Here is a 20,616-nt window from a genome sequence, read left to right on the forward strand (position 1 = left end):
ATCTTAGGTGCATGTCCACTGTGAGAGACATAATCTAAAAAAAAAAATCCGGAAATCACAATGTATGATTTTTTTTTTAATAATTTATTTGTATGTTACTGCTGTAAATAAGTATTTGAACACCTGTGAAAATCAATGTTAATATTTGGTACAGTAGCCTTTGTTTGCAGTTCCAGAGGTCAAATGTTTCCTGTAGTTTTTCACCAGGTTTTCACACACTGCAGCAGGGATTTTGGTCCACTCCTCCATACAGATCTTCTCTTGATCTTTCAGGTTTGGAGTTTCAGCTCCCTCCAAAGATTTTCTATTGAGTTCAGGTCTGGAGACTGGCCAGGCCACTCCAAGACCTTGAAATGCTTCTTACAGAGCCCCTCCTTAGTTGCCCTGGCTGTGTGTTTGGGGTCATTGTCATGCTGAAGACCCAGCCATGACCCATCTTCAATGCTCTTACTGAGGGAAGGAGGTTGTTTGCCAAAATCTCACAATACATGACCCCAATCCATCCTCCCTTCAATACTGGGCAGTCGTCCTGTCCCCTTTGCAGAAGAGCACCCTCAGAGTATGATGTTTCCACCCCCATGCTTCACGGTTGGGATGGTTTTCTTGGGGTTTATTAAAAGGCATGATCTCGGCTAAAAATGAGGCTATAAAGCTCAAATTTGGAATACACCCTATTTGGGCACCCCAGATACAGTAGTAAATTTCAAAAATGGGATACAGAGCTAATTTTTCATTCTGTAGCATCCTAAAAATGGCAGTTTGTCCATTCTCACAAAAAATTACAAAATTTCAAAGAGCTGTACTAAAGAAGGGATTCAATGGATAATCTTCATATTGTAGAATACACATATCTGGGGTACTAGTTATGTGTGTAAAACATTGTGGTCATAACTTGAAAGGTTTTTGAATTATTGACTCTTGAAAATCGAACATGATCGTAGAATGTCAAAAATAGGCCTCCAGTCTCTTCATGATTTGACCAGGTGGGCAAGTGCTCAGCCACTTCATAATTTTTTTGTGGAGAGCATATTGATATACCAACTTTGTCAAATTTTTTTTTATCTAGCTCAAATTCCTTCATAGTGAAAAAAAAAATTACAAATAGGGTACCGTAACATGGCGCGATCCAATTTTGAACCTGTATTTGCATATTCAGAAAGCAATATATCAGCTCTGAATGGAAGCATAAAGCTCAAATATGGTATTTACAGTGTTTGGCACCCTAAAATAATGGATCAACTTTGAAAGACAGATTACTGAGCTTATCTTTTCTTTCATGGCATCATAAAATGAGCAATTCAGTCATCAACACAGTTTTATTACAAAGTTTTGATGAGCTGTACTCCCAGAGTAAATTGATAATTTTCCTGGTGCTTCCTGGGATGCCCATGTTTCACCTGGCTGCGGCATGTAGTTGTTTTAGAGATGCAGGAATGGACCGGTTGTCTGCCCAGGTGATTGTCATCTAGGACCCAAGCCAGTTCTGTTGCATTGTGGATGCAGCGAAGGGCAGCACCAGTGCACACTTCCAAACTGGACCTGACTATCATTATTATCTTACAGAGGGTCACCTGACACCAAGGCAACATGAATACTCTTGCTTCTGTCCACAGTGTCACAGTCAGAGCTTTCAGAAGGTGTCAGCTATCCTAATCTGGCATCTACTCCAAAGATATGAACCCTCTGGGGCTGACACCGTCGTATACAACGGCTAAGACCAAGCTTTACTAAATTATAAATAACTTTTTAATGATATGAGATAGAAACTTACTTTTTTTTGCTGAAAAGTTAACTCTGCGGACTTTCCAGCCAGCCATCGGCCATCTTTATACTCCTCATAGAAGCTGTGTGATGACGTGCGCAATGTGAGTGTCCAATCAGAATTGGTTCACTGTCACATGGTTTTACAAAATCCAATCGTAGGGCAGATTCACCTCACGTGATAAACCAAAGATCATTTTCAGGAGTGATATGTTACTAGTTGGCCCGTTTGAATAGCCCCATGGGTGCTCCAATGAGTACATACTATTGTACTCTAATGCGCCCTGCGCCATTGTACACAGCAATCAGTGAAAGCACACGGAGAGCCTCTGATGACAATCTCACGTGCTCAAACAAAGAGTGTGTAACTATCAGGATTGCTCCACTAGTTTGCATGTGAATGTTACTGGATAACACTGTTGCTTTCTCTGTGTAAAGCACTGTTTACCATATCAATGGAGCGAGGGGGAGGGGCCGCCAAAGTCTGAATGAAGGCTGCTTTAGGAGCAGCACAGAACAGTCCAAAACACAGTAAAAGTAGAAGTTTGTGATGTAACCTTTGTGTAATAGCAGACAGAAATTGCTTTGAGATGAAGAGAAGCAAGGTGCATAGACCATTTTGTATATATTGTTCAAAATGTGCATTTGTGTTTATTGTTTGAACCTTTTTGTTGTACAGTCTTTCACACAAGACCTCAAATTACCTTTATAAAGTGTTAAAACAGTTGTTATAGTTTGCTGTGTTTTGAATAAATGTGTGTGTAAAATTATTTTTCGATTTATGTTTTCCTTTCTTATTTCTGAATGTAAACCTTTATTACACTTATAAAACACAACAAAAGCATATATATTATGAAATCACAGATTGTCCTGAAAAAAAAGACATAAAACTTGGTTGTGGGATGCAGGGAGAGCTGTTAACAGCAATAATAAAACATTTATGCCAGGCGAATGAAGTGTTCAAAAAATGCCCTCAGACCCCAGAGGGTTAACTAGTTAAATAAAAGTGCAACATTAGTCAGACAACATAAAAAGAAGACTGACATTACCCTCCGCCTCTTCATGTGTACTGCAAAAGTACTTTCATGAAGCACTCGCTCACTGTTTGTACTGTTAAGCCCCCTCAGGAATGTTTGTTTCACACCAGACGTCTGCTTTGCTAAAGCCAGCATGTCATCAGAAAAATGTATCGTACCACCGAGCCAGAGAAACAGCCTCGAGGCAACACTGGGGTTGGTTGTCAGACAACAGTTTTTACATTTTTTTTTTATTTTTTTTTTTACATTTTTACCTCCACCAAGGAGGTTATGTTTTCGGTCGCATTTGTTTGTTTGTCTGTCTGTCAGCAGGATAACTCAAAAGGTTTTGAACGGATTTTGATGAAATTTTGTGGAGTGGTTGGAAATGACAAGATGAACAAGTGATTCAATTTTAGTGATCCGGATTCCAATGCTAACGCGTTAGCATGTCTATGGCATTTTCAATGTTAAAAGTTAGCATTAAGCAGTTGCAGCTGTCATCACATTCGGGTGCATTTGTTTTCAAATTGTAATATTTCTTAAATTTATTTTTGTTGAAATTTTGTGGAGTGGTTGGAAATGACAAGAGGAACAAATGATTAAATTTTAGTGGTGGTCCGGATCACGATCCGGATCCCGATGCTAATGCGTTAGCATGTCTATCGCATTTTCAATGTTAAAAGTTAGCATTAAGCCGTTGCAGCTGTCATCACGTTCGGGTGCATTTGTTTTCAAATTGTAATATTTCTTAAATTTATTTTTGTTTATATATTAATAATCTAATGATTATTATATACAATTTTAGAGAAAGAGACAAAAAGAAATAGATCACTGTGCCAAGGAGGGAATCTCTTTAGGGTCAGTGACCCTATGGCCTTGTTTAGAGAAGTGTTTCATGAATGTTAAAAAATTCATATATTTGCAGTTTAGTTGAATAATAAATTGAATTTTGTCTCTTATTTGTTTTTGTCTATAAGCACATGCAATATCAATATCAGTGCTCAGATGACAGTAGCTTCTGGGAAAGGTGCAAGTTGCAATAAACTGTGATGCCAAGCGCTAAGGATACATGCTATCCAGTCAGAGCAGATGAAACTTTTTTTTACTACTGAGCAAACATCATTGTTAGACTTTTTTAGGTTCAATGATTCCACGGCGTGTAGATGTTATGGCGTCAGTGACCCCATGGCCTTGGCGGAGGTTTGCACTCTCTGAGTGCTTCTAGTTTTAATCTGTGTTGGGGATAAATAAAGCTTTGGCTCATTTGTATCAGTTCCATTGTATTATAATAATGTTTGTGTCACTTTATAATCTGCTTTGACTGTCTGAAGGCTTGTCAAGCTTCCAGCTGGTATAATTTCACACTATGTAAATTGAGCCCTTTGTCAGTGAGCACATTTAAAAAATATCAATAGGTTCCCTTTGATCTGATGATTTAGTACCTTCTTCTCGTTAATAGCCAGATTCAAGGGAGCTGGAAAGAAATATTGGCGTGATTAATTGCACTATGAACTATCTGTGTCATTTTCTGCATATGTGCGCTGATATATTGGTCGTCCGTTAATGATCCTGCTGTCGGATCATTTCATCATGACTCCAGTTAGAAATATGTCAGTTTCCTTGTTGTGATGATCGTGCATTGCCAGTGTTCATAGAGCGGGTATCAGCGGAGATAATTCTGACCCGCTTCACACTCAGTGAGCGTGTTCTAAAGAAGTCATCAGAGGAGCAGTCCGCCGACACCGTCTGACCTTCAGATTCTGAAAAGCTAAAACTGAATCCAGGACATTATAAAGGTAGTGAAGAGGTTAAGACAATCTATAAATAATTGGAAACGAAGCGAACTGAATAGAAGGCTAACTGACTGTGTATATGAAGGGAACCCGAGGCTCACTTTGTCAAGACTGAAAAACCTACTTTAAGAAGCAGCACAGCCTGTGGGTTTTCTGTGACAGTGGACCAGAGATGGAGTCAAACTCGTCACTGATCTAAGGAATCATTAAGAGCGTGACGAAGCTGCTAGATTTTGTCACTGAAATGATTCATCAAACATTTCCACAGTTGTAAAATGATCTTAATGAATGTTTCTGAACTTGCTGTGCATCATTAGCACTGATGACGCGCCAGTGATTGTGGTGTCAGATAGGGCTGCCACAAATGACTATTTTGATAGTCGACTAGTCGGATCATACGTAATTTCCTAAATTTAAGGCCTGCAGCATTTTCCGAGAAACGTCAGGGGATGAAAACATGAACATTTCCAAATCAGTGACTATTTCTTAGACTTCATTTACATCAACCATTCAGAAATACAAACAGTGTGGTAATTTATAGTAAATCTGTGTTAGGTAGGCAGTTCTGAAAAACTAAATGTCCATTCTGGAAGGAGTCGAGTGAGGGAAGCCACCAAGACACAACTCTGGAAGAACTTTTGGCTTCTGTGAGTGGAGAAACTGGGAATAGTGCAACATTTTTATTTTATCTTCATTTTACGTATAGTCTCAGCTTTTTCTGATTTGTGGTTGTTTCTGTTGCATTTCTAAAATTACAGAACTGCTTTAAAGAAAAGTGTGAACATTTTATTGTGTTTTAAAACTTTGTGGGGCAAATGCAAACACCAAACTCTTAGAAAGAAGGAAAAACTACACAGACATGTAGGCAAACTTTGATATAAACTGAACAGAACAATGCAGGCTGATTTGACTCCCCATATTTTTTGTATAAATAAATCAGAATAAAATAAGAGGTAACTCACTTTGAAATAATTAAAACACATCGCTGCAGCTTATAATAACTTGAAAAATAACAAAAATCAGCAGCTTGTATTTTTATTCTGACTCCAGTTCATTTTAGTGTGATGAAGTCATTTTTAAAAGTAATTTTTTTCTCCTTATCAGTCATGTTTTGTGCTTGAACACTACATTAAGCTTAAGATTGAACAAATAAATATATTTGGAAAGTAACAGCTGTTAAATTTCAGAGTTCTCACCTGCTTTATGTGATCTGTGCCTCTGAACATCACTGCATAGCTTCTCCACAGCAGGGTTTTTTACCCGTGTATGTGTAATTTTTGCTCCGTTCACTTATTTATTCTAATTTTTATGGATATTTAACTGTTTATTTCATCTCATTTTGTCTCATGGTCTCATAAATTCAGTATACGATGTGCACATGGTGTGAACAGGACGGTGCCATCAGAACTGCACGAGTAGAGAAAGTGCAGAGAGAAGTAAAGGCAGCTCCACGGTTTGGTTCGGTATGTTGTTTTTTTTTTTTTTTTTTTTTTTTTTTTCATGTTCACTCGGGTTAAAATCCTCTCTCTCTGCTCTGCGCTCGCTGTCTCACAGCAGAATGTAACGTCTCGTGCCTCTGTTCAGTAATCTTCCTCCCCCACCCCCTCCCTCGCAGTCTTCAATCAGTTGACTCCGCACGCGCACATACACACACACACACACCCCGACAGCTCCTTCAGTAAACTGCGCATTTTAAACGTCTTTGAACAAGACAGCCAGTGTTTTAATCGGCCGTCTTATCCAAATTTGAACGTCCAAATGACGGCAGGACGGCTTGCTGCCTAAAAGTATGAATGGAGAGAAAACCAAAGACTTAAATAAAATAAACAACTCGTCGACTACTAAATTAGTTGTCGACGGTTTCAGTAGTCAACGTAGTCGTGACTAGTTGACTAGTTGTGGCAGCCCTAGTGTCAGACCTGTCACCAGACGGATTTATGTGTACTACACACATGCGTGTCAAGACCCATTCAGACTTGAGTACAGAGGTTCACAGGTGTAGTATCTTGAAAGAGTTTGCATATGGGGGTCAGTGTCACAGGTGGATCAGTCCTTATATCTATATTGAGTAGGGAAAATAAATCCTTAGATTTTTTTATCTCTAGTTATTCAACAGGGACAAGAAATATTTATTCAGCACTTTTAATGGGTCAGTCGTGATATCTGTAGATATTCAACACGGACAAGAAATATTTATTCAGCACTTTTAATGGGTCAGTTGTGATATCTCTAGTTATTGAACAGGGACAAGAAATACTTATTCAGCACTTTTAATGGGTCAGTCGTTATATCTCTAGTTATTGAACAGGGACAAGAAATACTTATTCAGCACTTTTAATGGGTCAGTCGTTATATCTCTAGTTATTGAACAGGGACAAGAAATACTTATTCAGCACTTTTAATGGGTCAGTCGTTATATCTCTAGTTATTGAACAGGGACAAGAAATACTTATTCTGCACTTTTAATGGGTCAGTCGTTATACCTCTAGTTATTGAACAGGGACAAGAAATACGTATTCTGCACTTTTAATGGGTCAGTCGTTATATCTCTAGTTATTGAACAGGGACAAGAAATACGTATTCTGAACTTTTAATGGGTCAGTCGTGATATCTCTAGTTATTGAACAGGGACAAGAATACGTATTCTGCACTTTTAATGGGTCAGTCGTGATATCTCTAGTTATTGAACAGGGACAAGAAATACGTATTCTGCACTTTTAATGGGTCAGTCGTGATATCTCTAGTTATTGAACAGGGACAAGAAATACGTATTCTGCACTTTTAATGGGTCAGTCGTGATATCTCTAGTTATTGAACAGGGACAAGAAATACGTATTCAGCACTTTTAATGGGTCAGTCGTGATATCTCTAGTTATTGAACAGGGACAAGAAATACGTATTCAGCACTTTTAATGGGTCAGTCGTGATATCTCTAGTTATTGAACAGGGACAAGAAATACGTATTCTGCACTTTTAATGGGTCAGTCGTGATATCTCTAGTTATTGAACAGGGACAAGAAATACGTATTCAGTACTTTTAATGGGTCAGTCGTTATATCTCTAGTTATTGAACAGGGACAAGAAATACGTATTCTGCACTTTTAATGGGTCAGTCGTGATATCTCTAGTTATTGAACAGGGACAAGAAATACGTATTCAGCACTTTTAATGGGTCAGTCGTGATATCTCTAGTTATTGAACACGGACAAGAAATACTTATTCTGCACTTTTAATGGGTCAGTCGGTATATCTCTAGTTATTGAACACGGACAAGAAATACTTATTCTGCACTTTTAATGGGTCAGTCGTGATATCTCTAGTTATTGAACAGGGACAAGAAATACTTATTCTGCACTTTTAATGGGTCAGTCGTGATATCTCTAGTTATTGAACAGGGACAAGAAATACTTATTCAGCACTTTTAATGGGTCAGTCGGTATATCTCTAATTATTGAACAGGGACAAGAAATACTTATTCTGCACTTTTAATGGGTCAGTCGTTATATCTCTAGTTATTGAACAGGGACAAGAAATACTTATTCTGCACTTTTAATGGGTCAGTCGTTATATCTCTAGTTATTGAACAGGGACAAGAAATACTTATTCTGCACTTTTAATGGGTCAGTCGGTATATCTCTAATTATTGAACAGGGACAAGAAATACTTATTCTGCACTTTTAATGGGTCAGTCGTTATATCTGTAGTTATTGAACAGGGACAAGAAATATTCTGTATTTTTAATTTGTCAGTTGTTATATCTCTAGTTATTGAAGAAGGAAAAGAAATATTTTAATTTTAATGAATCAGTCATATGTCTACTTATTACAGAGGGAAAACAAATTCTTAAATATTTTTAATGGATTAGTCATATCTGTAGTTATTGAATAGGGACAAGAAATAATGTTAAAATTTTTAAGGAGCAGTTGTTATGTCTCTAGTTGTTGACTTATTAAATATTAGGTAAGTTGTTATTGCTGCTGTTCTTGAATAGGAAAAGGAAATGTGATAATTTTTATTTACGCTCAGCGTTATCTGAGGGGTAATCATGCTCTTTAATCATCATCCTGATCAGCCAAACCTGTCAGGTGGATGGATGATCCTGGCAAAGGTGAAGTATTGACAGATTTCAACAAAGTCATTGAAATCTTAGAACTTTTAGTTAAATTCATGAACAATGGTAATGCAAACAAAAGTGTCACGTTTATGTTGTTGTTAAGTGTCGTACAGATTTAGCAACTGAACACGTCTTTATAGTGCAGTGACACACTATTAATGGGAGTCCTGCTTTGTCCTTTAGGCGGTGAAGAAACGGCAGGTCGACCTCGCCTGAAGAGCCGGAAGTGGATAAACCTTGTCGTGGAGAGGATGTCAAACCAGTTGGCTGGTTCTCTGTAACGGGATTAGAGGTGAGTGCGAGTATCCTTGGCCTTCACGGTTATGGTGAAAATTGAAATACTGTGGTGTCATAGTCTTAATGTGACACCACAGTCCTGGTTATTATATGTACTGAAGCATGGCAAAATAACAATAACAGGTTCTCTTGTAGTCTAACCACCCCGCAGCACACAGAACTGATGAGGGATAAAAATAGAAATTACCTGGGACACATCCGGTTCAGATAACATCTGCCTCCTTCCAACAGGACTTTCTGTGTGTTTTCATCAGTTCAAAGCCTTTGGTATCGACAGCATGCAAAATGCAGTCAGAACCGCTCTATCAACAGTGACCTTCTGTTTCCGAAAATAAACAGAGTAACATGCAAATCGAGCTGAGCTCTGGATACAACTGCAGAGGATTAAGAGGAATTTAGTAGTGCCGGTGCTTATCCCTGGATTCTGTAGCGTGAAGCAGATGAAAGTCGATGACTCGCACCGGACGATATACCAGTCCGACACCGGTTACTTCCCCAACCAAAGTAGGTATGAATTTACAACTGGGTGGTCGGGGACATTTCAGTTTAAGTGTTTTGTTGAAGGACATAGACGGTAGTGTGACTGGGAATTGAACCAGGAAGTCGGCCCTGGTTCCTGATTACACTCTTAGTTCCTACGGTGAAAAAACATATAATGAGCAGTTGTTTAAAGCTCATTCAGTGGTTCTGTTCTCCAGTTGATGGTTGAGTGCAGTGGTTCTCCAGTCATCAACATGATGTCGCCTTTCTAACTGCCTCTGGGTGTTGTCCAACAGTCCATTGTATAGTGTTTGTAAAACATGAATTTAATTTGAAACGGTCCCTGTGTCTGCTCTGCTCATTTCCTGGTTTCTAAGGGTACCTTCCTTAATGTTGTTGTCACTTTATTCATTTTAGAGAAGATTATTTTAGCTATTGATATTAGGGATGTCCCGATTCGATCACGTGATCGGAAATCGGGCCCGATCACGTGGTTTCAGACTTGATCGAAATTGGACGTCAGCTTTTGACGCAACGCTTCTGACGGGAGCGTGCATTGCCGTTTGTCGGCAGGCTGACGCAGTCAAAGTTCAACCCAATCTTTTTTTTTTTTATTGAGCAAAAGAAAAAACATAAGTTCAACCCAATCCAACTTTTGACGCTCTGAGCTATGACGTAGCTTTACACTGTCCAATAGGAACGACGCATCGGGCCAAAACATGTAAAACTAGTGGCAGAAACCACTGATCTGTACAAAACAGAAACATGTCACAGGACTGCTCATTTATAGAGCAGTTTTCTGAAGAAAAATCCTTGGAAATGTTTTTTTTTGTTGTTGTTTGCTACCTCAAAATTTCTGATTACTGTTTAAAAAAAGTTTAGAACACTTGTAATTAAAATAGACAAATCAATAAACGGTTCTTTAGAAACCTTTCATCTGTAAATTAAAACCACCTGTTATTTCAGATTAGATAATTTCTTGTTTAACATAAGGAACCTTGGACATTTATTTTTAGACAAATAAAATAACATGGAAATTTGTACATTTTTAAAGTGTGTCTGAATACAAAGAGATGTGTAGAGATTAAAGAGGCATGGTGAAAGCACACATCCCTGACGGGCTCTTCGTGATCATCTTGTCCAGTAGGCTTTGCTCTGTTGGTTGAAAGCTCTTTGAGTTCTGAGTCAACTTGCTGTCTTTGCCAGTCACACCGTTGTCATGGAAACACTTTATTAAAGGCCCTTCACACATAACGTGATTGAAGCCGACTGGCGCACGAAGGAGGAATCGCATGCCCCTCATGAAAAATCAGACCTGCCTCACACGCCTTGTACAGTTGTCGCCACAACCATTCTCGCACACCGGACAGCGAGTGCCCATTCGACCACCCTCTGGGCAGGTGTCAGCCAAATTCCAGGTGCCACACATGACTATCTAACACCACTTGCTGGGTACTTAGAAATTCTATTCCCACTCCTGGCACGAGAGTAGAGTGCAGATGACCACATTCAAGCTGTCTTTGAAAATTGTGTAAGCGTTCCACGAGTGTGCTGTTGTCAAGCAACACATATGGGTGTGACTGTCCCGAACACTCACCCACCCCCACCGCCCCAACACATGGCATGCGAGGGGGCACACATGCATGACATGCTGATAATTATGTACAGTGTTCCCTTGTTTATTGCGGGAGTTACATTCTAAAAATAACCCATAATAGGCGAAATCCGCAAAGTAGTCAGTATTATTTTTTACAATTATTAAAGATGTTTTAAGGCTGTAAAACCCCTCACTACACACTTTATACACTTTTCTCAAACAGGCATTAACATTTTCTCACTTTTCTCTTCTGTGTAAACTCTCAAAGTTCAAACCTTAGTAGAAAAATAAGTCCAGTATTATAGAATGAAACCAAATATCAAAACCTGTTTTCAGGCCCAAACATTTGTTTGAGAAATAAAAATAGAACATTTTCCTAAAAATAATTATGATGGCTTTTAGAACTAACAAATTTAATTTTAACGATCAATCTACGAGGTTGGACACATAAGAAATTATTAATAGTGACTGACCAGTATTTCACAGTTCCTCTGACCGTGCCTCTTCATCGGTGCAGGTGTCTTTTTCCAAGTGAAGAACACAGTTATGGGTAGTTGTTGGTGTTCTTTTTTCTTCTGGGCAAGAAGATTCTTATAAACAGACACACGCAGAACACAATGTGCGCGCTCTCCCTTCATGGTGATGCCGACCGGTGCCGCGACCGGCCTGCTTGATGAGGACGCAGAACACACACGGCCAGCCACGACTGAGCGCACACAGCACGGCCAGGCGCCTCTCAGCTGATCACCGGCCAGCCACTCTCTGACCGCTGGAAATGACGGCACAGTGCACATGACGTGTTAAATTAAAAACACAGAACACAGCCAGGACAAGTATATAAATAAATAATAATATAAATAAATACTACAGTAACTACATACACAATTGCGGTATTGTGCACGCCTGTCCGACCACGTGTCCCTCCCGACAGCAGGTGGAATGGTTCGCGGTTCAACATTTTGTTTTTTGTTTGTGGATTTTCTTGCAGTTTCTGCTTCTTTCGCCCAATGTCGTGTTATGTGTGAAGGGGCCTTAACATCTTATGGTTGACTCTGTCAAATGCCTTAATCAATAAAGCAGGTGTAAACATCCTGGTTCATTTCACAATAACTTTTACAAATGACTCCTGTGGGAAAAAAACACACCTGAGTACCTTTTCCAAATATGAATCCACATTGACTGATTTCCTTTTTTGTTTCCTCTGTGCCTCCGTACAGTTATTCTCAAAATCCTCTTCAGTAAGTGTCTCATTAAGCTTCTTGTTCTGAACTCTGTAGACATGCTTGCTTTGGGTTTTCCTTGGTGTTTGTAGAATTAATGATTCATTCATCTCAGATGGTCTAAAACCAGCATTATAGATGGTTTTGGTTCCTGTTTCATCCGACACTTTTATAATTTCAGAAGTTAACTGATCTTTTAGTTCATTTATGGCTTTCACAATCCTCTGATAATAATATGCCACTTCCATCTTTATTCTCTCTTATTATTAAATTATTCGCCCACATACTTGTCCTCTCTGGATTCGATTTGAGTTTTTCATTCAACAACATTTTACTTTTTGTCTTTTTTAATTCAGTTACTCCTTCTTTGCTGGCTGATTATAATTAAATTATTTTTATAAAATTATTTCAGATTCATTTCAATCTTCAGTTAGTTGAAAAGCTCCGAGCGTCTGCCCGCAAGCCTTTGTGTGTCCCTGTTCCACCGTCGGCCGATAATTTAGGGTCTGAAAGTTGGCGTCTGCCCTGGAGGAGAGCACTGAAAATGTCAGCCGTTTAGTTAGCGAGACAACACCTGCAGCTCGCGCTCAGGCCGGCCGTCTGATCCAACAGCTTCCTGAGGGCGGCTCAGGAGCTCTACGGCTTTTATTGCTCTTATAGCTGCTTGTAATTTTTATGCTGGATAACCACAAAAGCATAAAAACGGTGCCGTTCTCCTGCCACGTCTATTGGCTTCACCATCTAAATCCTGCTTTTAGTTGCACATTGTTTGCACTGTCCAGCTTGTTTTATTCAGATCTTTTATGGGTTAAATCATGTTATAATTTTGGAAAATTCTGTAATTGTAATCATAAGCTCCCCAAAAATAATATGTCATACATTCATAGATCTTTGTGGGACTGAATTGTGATAAATCGGACATGATTTGATTTCATGGTGATTTTGCAGCCTTTTAGAGTCACATATGAATAAAAGTGGCTTTTTTTCCTAATAAGTATGATGTATATTTTATACATGTATGACACACTGCAAATGTTTTGGACCCCCAAGAACAACCTTAAATATCTAGACAAACTAAATATTCATATTATTAATACAGATCATCACTTTTACACTTTTCTTTCAAAAATTTGACCTGCATATAACATTACATATGCTTATAATTGTTTTTGTTTTTTTTAAAAGCAGCCTAACGATATTACCAAAGAGATCAACTGCTAACTTTGTACTAATTTAGCTGAGATTAGATTATTAATGTATTGTAACTGATGCAGTAAGATTCTTAATATGTTGTTGCACATTTGTAATGATACAATAGTTTGGATTCATGGTTGCCTGCAGTGGATTTTGTAACATTTATTAATGTTCCTTCCTTGTTTTTCCAGTGAGAATGTGCGCTGGTGTACTTTCGGGGGGGTGAAGCTGACAAAGTGAGAAATCCTTTACACAAATGCAGTCTTACAGATCTTTAATGTTGTTATGAAAAGTGTAAATGATCTGGACAAATCAGACCCCCGCAGTCTTTAGTAATTAACGGGGGAACGCGGCTCTGGACTGTCAGAGCAGTCAGAATGTGGTTTTGGGTGCTCTCGTTCCCCTTTCTCCTCAGGGAAAAGTGGACGTCTGTCTATTGGAGCCGTCCAGTTGTGAATTCCAGCGTCTGCACTGGCACCAATTTATAGACTTGAGGGATGAAATGTGTCAACCAGCAGAAAAACCATATGATGCCACCTACCTGATGCCAAAACGTGTCCCCAGCACTAGTGGACACTACGGCTTATTTTTGAGACATTATAGCTTGAGGTGTTGTCAAACTGCCATCAGTTCCCTGGAAATAAAAAATAAAAAATATCAGGCAAAACCAGCGTTTTGACACATGTGATAGTGTCCTCCTTCTGTACAGTTTGATGCAGTTTTTCAAATACACTAATTCCACATTTGTTAATTCATATCTAAAAGCTTTATACAGGAAGGAATAAATGAGAGTGGAAGTAGTGCCGTATACGGAGCATGTGTTTGTTCATTTACAGTCATTGTTTATCTTTATATCAGCACAGAAACACCAGATTTGTTCACAATAATTATAGATATGATACATGACAAAAGCATGTAAAGAACAATTAAACAACTTTATGTTGTGTCAGGGTGAGATTTTAAAATGTGCATGTTAGGATGGAGATTTAAAAATGTGCATGTTAGGATGGAGATTAAAAATGTGCACGTTAGGATGGAGATTAAAAAATGTGCACGTTGGGATGGAGATTAAAAATGTGCACGTTAGGATGGAGATTAAAAATGTGCACGTTAGGATGGACATTAAAAAATGTGCACGTTTGGATGGTGATTTTAAAAAATGTGCACGTTTGGATGGTGATTTTAAAAAAAAATGTGCACGTTTGGATGGTGATTTAAAAAAAAAAATGTGCACCTTAGGATGGTGATTTAAAAAAAAAAAATGTGCACCTTAGGATGGTGATTTTAAAAACAAAATGTGCACGTTAGGATGGTGATTTTAAAAACAAAATGTGCACGTTAGGATGGTGATTTTAAAAACAAAATGTGCACGTTAGGATGGTGATTTTAAAAACAAAATGTGCACATTAGGATGGTGATTTTAAAAAATGTGCACGTTAGGATGGTGATTTAAAAAAAAACGTGCACGTTAGGATGGTGATTTAAAAAAAAAAACGTGCACGTTAGGATGGTGATTTAAAAAAAAAATGTGCACGTTAGGATGGTGATTTAAAAAAAAAAGTGCACGTTAGGATGGTGATTTAAAAAAAAATGTGCACGTTAGGATGGTGATTTAAAAAACAAAATGTGCACATTAGGATGGTGATTTTAAAAAATGTGCACGTTAGGATGGTGATTTAAAAAAAAACGTGCACGTTAGGATGGTGATTTAAAAAAAAAACGTGCACGTTAGGATGGTGATTTAAAAAAAAAATGTGCACGTTAGGATGGTGATTTAAAAAAAAAAGTGCACGTTAGGATGGTGATTTTAAAAAATGTGCACGTTAGGATGGTGATTTAAAAAAAAAAGTGCACGTTAGGATGGTGATTTAAAAAAAAATGTGCACGTTAGGATGGTGATTTTAAAAAAAAATGTGCACCTTAGGATGGTGATTTAAAAAAAAAATGTGCACGTTAGGATGGAGATTTAAAAAAAAAAATGTGCACGTTAGGATGGAGATTAAAAAAAAATGTGCACGTTAGGATGGAGATTTAAAAAAAAAGTGTGCACGTTAGGATGGAGATTTTAAAAAAAAGTGTGCACGTTAGGATTGGGATCCACTGCCTTGAGGAAATAGCAAACAGTGGTATAGACTGTTTGATGTCACGTGACACAAACGTGGAGTCATGCTGCCATGTTGGAATGAAAACACTGAGTGTGTAGAAATTTGTTCCTGTTAAGGCACGTGGTCACTGTGACCTGTTGTTCTTATTTGAACTTCTCGTCTTACAAAACATGCAAGATGTTTGTCATAGTTTGACTGGTTTGTGTCACGAATAACAGGAAGGTGATATTTGGACAAAATCTGGTGTTTATGGCAGAAGACACATTGGAGACTCGAGCCTAGATTTGCTCTGTTTCTGGGAACAAAGTCATTCTCTTTATTCATAATAATGGTTGGTCATTTTTAAACTGGTATTTTATGTAAGATCATTTAAGTTTTGAGATAGAATCCAGATTTATCAGCACCACAGTAAAAAAAAAAAAAAACTTATTTGCATTTTCTTTTGCTTTCTATTCCAGACAAGGCCTCTTGTATGCTCTCCTTCTGTTTGCTTGAATATCAAAGTGACTGAGAGAGAACCCCTGAACCAAAACGCACACCGCTTCTGACCAAGCTTGTTTACCCACAAACGCTTTTCATCCTTGCTTGGGGTCGTAAATGACATTTGAGAAGTGGGACATGAAGCCTCTTATTATTTGTGGTTGTGCTAAAGTCTGTCTATTCAGTCTGAGCTCCACATGGGCAGCAAACCACTATAAAAAGAGTCACTTGTTTATAGTCTGTGCCCTGACAGAGCAGGTCGTCCAATCTGTCATCACAGCACCAGGCTGACGTCTCTCAAAATATCAATTATAGTCCTCTGTTTTACACCCGCAGTGGGCTGGAAGACAGCAAGAAACTGTTCTAAACCTGAGCATATAACGAAAACATTCACCAGGTTTCTTTTTTTCTTTTCAGAGGGGTTGAAAGTAAATCAGATTTCTTTTCTTGTTTGAGCAGAAGCTCCACACATCAGCCACTGAGCCGTAACTAAAATCTGTGTTGCTTTACTTTTATTCACATCTTATTTTAGAAGCAGACACATCCTCGTCTTCTCTTTCCTGCTTGTTTTTGTTGAAGGACAGTCACTCAGCGAGTTCTAAAATCAGTCCTCCAGCTCCTGTGAGTTTGACTCAGCAGTGCAGGAGCACATTACCTCTACTGTCCACATGAAGTCAGCTCCAAATGACCAGAAGCAGAGGTCCAAGGGAGGCGTGCGTGAGCAGTGACTGAAGAAGTCAGTGGAAGAGGGTATAATTATGATTTAAAATGTTCTGAAGTGGAAATGGGTGTCTTCAGCCCAGAATGTTTTGTTGTAATATTGTCTCATTTAACGAATTTTAATATTTTGCCCTGTAGACTTCACCTTTATACAACAAATCTTTTTTATTAAAACATTAGACAAATGACTTTAAGCTGTACAGCCTTTCAAATTATTTAAGATTTAATTCATGAGAAGAATTTTCTTTGGCACAGTTATAATTTCATTTATTAGACTTTAAATAGGGGATTCATAATACGACATCACCAAAACGATCATTTGCATTGTCTGGAAAAAATTAAATTTCAAATGAACAGACGGCCATGAACTTCTGATGGTAGCGACTCATACAGACTGTGATAGTAATGTCATTGATAACGTGAGGACTTCTCCCGACTTGTGTGGCTGTTGCCATGTGCTTCACAGCATCCCTCAGTCAGAGTAGAGAGGCACGATGACATCTGCTGGCTGCTCAATTGGATAAAATAATTCAACATGGCAGAAAATGTTCCAAAACATTGTATTTGTGTATAAATCTGTTTCTCATATTTTGTAAAAGTCAGGGTTCTCACCAGCATAACGGCTCATTATGCTGCAGTTGGGCCGTTACACTGTTTCCAAGTGTGGGTAACGGGAAGATTATAATTTCTGATCATAAGAAGTGATCATTACTGATTGTGGACCTGCAGCGGGTCCAAAATCAACCTACAGAAATTCTCTTTTTTTTTTTTTTCTTTTTTTTTTCATCAACCTCAGTCAAACCCATTTAAATATGTCAGTCGTGACTCACTTTTCTGCTAATTAAAGTCGCTACCGGACTATCGTTTGTTATTACAGGCAAGAAAAGAAAATCATTCACTGTTTCACACCACAGTTTTTTTTCCGTTCCTCATGACGTGCATTTTCCATGGGACAGGGCACAAAGGTTCTCTTGTGTGGATCATTGCACGTATGGGAAAAGTTCTTGAGGGAAAAGTTCTCGCACAGCCACTAAAGTTCTCCTGCAGTGTGCATTGCACCGAGCGCTGGGGGGAAAGATCTCTGCAGTTGCTAAAGTTCTCCTGCAATGTGCATCGCCCTGAGCGCTGGGGGGAGGTTCTCTAAAGCCCCTTTCACATTGGTGTATTTGTAGAGCTGCTCATTGCAGCATCTTGTCTACACTGAGTTGAGCAGCTCTACGCTCACTTTTAGCAGCTCTACGTCAAGTTTTTGCTCCCTGCACAGCAGTATGTTGAGCGCTACGCGCGTAGCACGGAAGAAATTAAACATGCTTAATTTTCTTCGGCGTAGAGCCCTGGGCACAGTTTTAAGCAGTTTTAAGCGCTCATCAAACGCCCTGATCGATCAGGTCTGATCAAACCTGAAGTTCTCTTACAGCCTCTAAAGTTCTCCTGCAGTGTGCATCGCACTGAGCGCTGGGGGAATGTTCTCTTACAGCCTCTAAAGTTCTCCTGCAGTGTGCATCGCACTGAGCGCTGGGGGAATGTTCTCTTACAGCCTCTAAAGTTCTCCTGCAGTGTGCCCCACACCGAGCGCTGGGGGGACAGTTGTTTTACAGCCGCTAAAGTTCTCCTGCAGTGTGCATCGCACCGAGTCCTGGAGGGAAAGTTCTCTGCAGTCGCTAAAGTTCTCCTGCAATGTGCATCGCACCGAGCACTGGGGGGAAAGTTGTTTTACAGCCGCTAAAGTTCTCCTGCAGTGTGCATCGCACCGAGCCCTGGGGGGAAAGTTCTCTTACAGCTGCTAAAGTTCTCCTCACAGCGAGCCGCGTGCCAAGTGCTGCAGGATAGGGGAGAGCGGGACCATCTTCCCTCCGCTAGGTTTTAAAATTTATAACGCTTTGAAACACTATTGTCTGCATTTTGAGTGCCAAATTGTGTGACGTAAAGCCATAGTTTTAAAAAAAAATCTTTGTTACAGCCTTACTTTAAAGCCAAAAGAAACAAGGCATCAGGCCAAAACACAGAACAGTGTAGATGTGTGTGAGGAACATCAGAACTACTAATTTATACACAGCAATTTATTCAAGAAAATCCTTGTTTTTTTTTTCTTACATTAAATAACTTGTAATTAAAATAGTTTTAAGTTTAAAAAAAAAGAAGATTCTTTAGAAATCTTTGATGTTTGTCTGTAAAATAAAACCATGGTGATTGATTCCTTCATTTAATGTTAAAATAAGGAAAAGGTTTTTTGAAATAGTAAAATATTTGCTGTTTGAAGAGCCTTTGTTTTATTTAGACGCGTAATAGCAGGTATGAGTTTGCAGAGACGACAGGTGAGCTGGACTTTCAGCACATTTAACCGGATAAAAGTGTTCTCTGCAGCTTCAACTTCAAATTGGTGGTATTTTTGGAGACACTTTCTTCACATTTTGAAACACAGAGATGTTCTCTTCTTCTGTCTGGACATCAGATTTTGGTATATTTATTTAGACTAACACAGAAGGCCTTTTATAAGCCCATAATGCAAAAGCTTCGGGGGACAAAGCCTTCCATCCCATTACACTGAGGAAAAAATTCTGCTGAGAACCCTGAAAGATAGTAAGAAATAAACACTCCTAAAATCCCTATTTTTGAAACCAGATAACTATGAAGTAATTTACAGACATCTCATGGAAGTTAGCATGCACGCCCCGGGAACGCACATCACATGAGGTCAAAGGCAACTTCCGCCCATTTCAAAAGCTCATGCATGTGCACACGCACCTCCTCCTGCAGACGACGTTAAAAAGAGAAGAAAATATTTGTTATGGAATTCCAGATAATATGTTCTCTTCATTCATATGAGCTCTAATTTTGCAACACGTTTCAAAAATAAGATGACATTCTAATCCAATTACATTTTTTCCACAAATCTGATTGGTTAATTGTGTGAGATTTCAGCCCTTATAATATCGGGGTAATGGTGGCAAAATATTTGACCGTTTCACATTTGATGATTACTCCGCGCCCTGACCGCTGTTGGAGCTGCCTCACGGTAAGCCTCACCGACCGAATTACCTACAGAAAAATAAACCATGCAAATGATGGAATTGGATTAGAATGGGAATAACCCCCTTGTGTCTGATGATTTGCAGACGTTCACGCTGTTATGATCACAAATATCCGTTTTACCGGCTCCGCTAACACATCGCCCGTAAAACTCCTTTTTACCAGCATCGCCAGTAAAGGTCAGTCATCAGACACAACAGGTTTATTCCCTAATTATAATGTTAATCCTCTTCAGCCCAGGTAAAATTATAATCTTTTTTTCACACATTTTACAAACTTCATGTCTTGACAGTAGCAAGGCTCCCATTTTGACTTAAATAGGAATTGGTCGGTAATTCATGCAGATACAGTTTGTCCACAGTAGGTTCTGTGATGAATCACGTGCACAACTTAATCATCGGTCTTATCAGACGGTTTCACCGTGCAGCAAAGTACAGAAGAGTTGGGAGGGAGAGGATTAAGATTTCAGTAGAAACTAAATGTAGTCAGGTTTGTGACATTTGAAAGGTTGTACAACTTTAAATTAACCCTGAGAGGAAGTCAGAGGTCGCAGTGCTTGTGTGTAGGCCGGCTGTAAAGGCTGTATTAATGAACTGATATGAATCAAAAATCAAACTTTAAACTAATAGACACGCCTACCTTGATCCACAAACCCTCAATCTGATCTAAACGTACTATGAACCAATGGATCAATTTTAATGTCATACATAAATCTGTTGAATTATTCTTATTTCACTGCTACTTCTGTGTTGCCGCGTCTCCAAACGCTTGTAAAGGTTCAAAGGTCAGTGAGACTCTCACGGGAA

The 20,616-nt window shown here is 38.9% G+C and overlaps 1 protein-coding gene across 1 annotated transcript in view; it reads left to right on the forward strand.

The window, feature by feature from the left end:
• Window positions 1-20,616, forward strand: part of glceb (glucuronic acid epimerase b) — a 150,468-nt gene that overhangs the window by 47,463 nt on the left and 82,389 nt on the right. The window contains exon 2 of the mRNA XM_034183058.1: window positions 8,871-8,979. The gene's annotated coding sequence lies outside the window, so the exon portion shown is untranslated. The remainder of the gene's footprint in view (window positions 1-8,870; window positions 8,980-20,616) is intronic.

This window comes from Thalassophryne amazonica, chromosome 2 (genome assembly GCF_902500255.1).
Source record: "Thalassophryne amazonica chromosome 2, fThaAma1.1, whole genome shotgun sequence".
NCBI classification, from domain to species: Eukaryota; Metazoa; Chordata; class Actinopteri; order Batrachoidiformes; family Batrachoididae; genus Thalassophryne; species Thalassophryne amazonica.